We start from the raw sequence: 3,518 nt of genomic DNA, 5'->3' as shown, positions 1-3,518 counted from the left end.
TGGTCTGTAGATGGTCATTAAAAGTGGAAGCTGATTCATTCTTGAAAGGCACCACAAATTTTAACTCTGTTAATACTTGAAAGATAGTAAAATATTCTACTGTTTGAAAAAATCTCTTTGAATGGATGAACCATTTTTCTTCCATACTTATGGACCAGAATTTTTAAATATAAATTTTGAGGGCAAATGAATGGGAAAACAAATCTATTATCTTTAGTCATTATATGAAGACTCTGTGTTTTTGTTATAATTCGGTATAGAATTTTACAATCTTCAAAGAGACACATTTTTATAAATGTCATGCAGAAACAACATTTCCATCAGTTCCTTTTCCATAGGTTTTTCAGATAATCAATATTTTGCAAATTATGATATATGATGATTGTTATCAATGTGTTGATTTACTCAATAAATTTGCATTTCCTTATTATGTGTTGGATGCCTACTAGTAAAAACAAATATAGTTTCTTGTCCCAGAGTTTGCTGTCTAAAGGAGACATTTTTATTCACCTATTTTTTCAGTGAAGGTATATTGTGTCTGTCTCACCAAAAGAAGCCAAGTCCTGGATTTCTGCTATATTTGCTTAGTGGTAAGCATTAAGTATAAACAAATGAGTATGTAATACAAGGGATAAAATTGAATCAATGCAAGTATGTTATGCCATATAGTTAGGAACCCTAACTTTTTGTGACTATGATCAATGCCTGATAGAGGAAGAGGACCTGTGACTCACTGTTTAAGGGCTACACGGGGAGTGGAAGGCACTGCAGCAGGCCATGGTGGTAGGTGTGTGAGGGAGCTGGTCACATTGCTGCTGCAGTAAGGAAGCTGAGAATGCACAGGGAATGAATCCAGGCTATACAACCTCAAAGCATGTTGATGTGGACTCATTCCCAAAGGCCTACTGATTCTACTACAGTCTTGTATGGGGATCAAGATATAAAACACAGCAAGTAATGGAGAGGTGTCTCTATCAAGCCACAGCAATTTCCGTAGCTAATGCTTCTTTCCTTCCTTCTTCCTTCCTTCCTTCCTTCCTTCCTTCCTTCCTTCCTTCCTTCCTTCCTTCCTCTCTTTTGCTCTTTCTTTTATAAGCTCAAATATTGTACAGAACAACTTCCATTTTAAACAAAAAATATGAAAGTGAGAGTAATTTTTCTCTAACACTTCAAATTGCTTGATTTTGGAACACTGTGATGAAGGGATATGCTGCAAATATGAAAAAAATATTTAAAGAATAAAAAATCTTCAGATGAATTTGTATGTGAATAGGAATGAAGTGAAATACTGAAGGAAACCTCAGACAGAGTCAATCCCTACAAAAGCTATGTCTTCTTGGAAGGCATCTGAAGGTATAGTCATGTTTGGGGATTGTTTCCCCTCTTCGTGTTTCTTATCAATTCATTTATATAGTATAATTATATATATATATATATATATATATATGTATATATACACTTATAACTATATACCAATGTAAGTTTACTTGGATTGACAAATATGAAAAAAGCTTAATCTTGAATTCACTAATGCAGCACCACAACCTGATGTGTAAGACAATTCGTAGAGCAAAAATAATGACCAACTGTACATGGCAGTGTGAGCCAGAGTGAGAGCTGTGAGAGGCAGGAGAAACCTCTGTGGAATGAAGCCAAGGCCCATGTAATGAGACTGTGTCTAGCCAACATGACTGCTCAGAGATATTTAGTATGCAGAGACCAGGGTCTTTTATGGAGAGTACATTGATTTCACACTTGAAGAAGGGGATGCATTGGAGAGATGGAGACAGAGTAAGTGTCTCTGAGGACAGGAAACAGTTTGCGTGTCAGAAGAACCAGGACTAGTATGCTGTGCACTGAACCATGTCCCTTTCACAGGGCGTGCTGACTCCTAAATGTTGTACCTAAAACAATGATCTTACAAGGAAAGAGGGTCACTGCTGACGTCATCAGGCCATGCTGGTTCAGACTCTGGGGCTAACATGACTGGTGTCCTTATGATAAAGTGAAAGGTGGGACAAAGAAAATGATGGACAGTCAATTGTGACAGAGGAAAGACAAACAGCACCAGCAGACAGGAGGACCAGCAATTGTGGTATTCAAAGGGAACATAACCCTGCCAGCACCTTGGTTTCAGACTTTAGACCCCCAGAACCCTAATTTAGTGTTTTGTTAATATCCCAGTTTATCATAATTTGTTCACCAAATGCTATCACTTCAATTTCAGATTTCTAATTAATTTTGCTGTTTTTTAAATTTCCAAGTTTGTGATACTCTGTTACCCCAAAGTTATCCTCATGCTCTATTCAGTATAGGTTTTTCTGATTGTATTTAAAATGTGGTAATTGTAATCATCTTCAGAAAATGTTGTGTCCTATATACTTTTGAACATATACTCTTCCTGAACCATGGACGAAACTCGTTTTCAAATTTTGCTAATTATCTTATGCTTTATCCTATTAATTATAAATGATTCTGAAAATAAAATAAAATTGTTGTACCACAATGTGGTAGACACAAAACTGTGTTCGTAGTAAGTATTTTACAATATGCGAGCTATTTTGATTAAATGCAGATCGCATCTATAAACATGGCCTCATTAGATTTTGTCTCCCAATGACATGGTTGCTAACCTTTTAAATAGCATCATATTAAGTAAGGGGGCACATAAAAATGCTGGCCTCAACTTTATTTAATGTGTATATGGACACACACCAACACATACAGGAATGGAAATAAACAGGAAGAGAAAACTGATGAAATGGTGGTTAAATTATGACTATTGTTAGGTCTCTTTTATGCTCAAAAATATATGTAGATTAGTTATCATGGTAATTAAAATGCTTCCTATTATTTTTTAAAAATGAAAATTCCCTCTACTTTATCTAGAAACATGAGTGGTCAATGAGCCACTACCTTGACTTTCCCATTTTCTGGTCCCCCCTAGCTGACTGTGGGTCAACTCTGAGAATGTGCTTCTTGCCTCAGACAGCACCTGGGTCTTAGTATGTTTCAGTTAGCTTGGTTCTTGATGGGAAAACAAAACACAGTCTTTCTTTTACCAAGACCTATAGAGTAAGAACTGATGAAAGCCTACTGTGATGTCCTCAGAGTTTATTATTTGTTTCCAGTTACAGGGAGGGAGGAGAAGCCCTGGGAAGACATCCTGGAGATAGAGTTTGTTGCATAGGTCACCCACCGTCACCTTAGGTGTGGAGTCTGGTACTTCTCCACAAATACACAAAGCTGTGCAGAGAGACCCAGCTTGATCTGAGGAGACTGGAAATAGATGCTGCTTACTTTACAGTGGAAATTTTCTGTGCGTCTCTAGCTCTATGAGTGAGGCTTTTGAGAATAACAGTGTGTTGAAATTGCGTTTTAGTAAGATAGAGGCACACAGCATGCCTACTTATGAAATAGCTGATCCTGGAATATTTTTACAGGTTTCAATTGAGTTCTCCTTATACCTTAGTTCTCTTAATGACTGATTTTAACTTAAATGATGCTACTACAATCTT

This window comes from Cricetulus griseus, assembly GCF_003668045.3.
Source record: "Cricetulus griseus strain 17A/GY chromosome 1 unlocalized genomic scaffold, alternate assembly CriGri-PICRH-1.0 chr1_0, whole genome shotgun sequence".
Classification (NCBI taxonomy): Eukaryota; Metazoa; Chordata; class Mammalia; order Rodentia; family Cricetidae; genus Cricetulus; species Cricetulus griseus.
Note: the sequence above shows the minus strand (reverse complement) of the source record.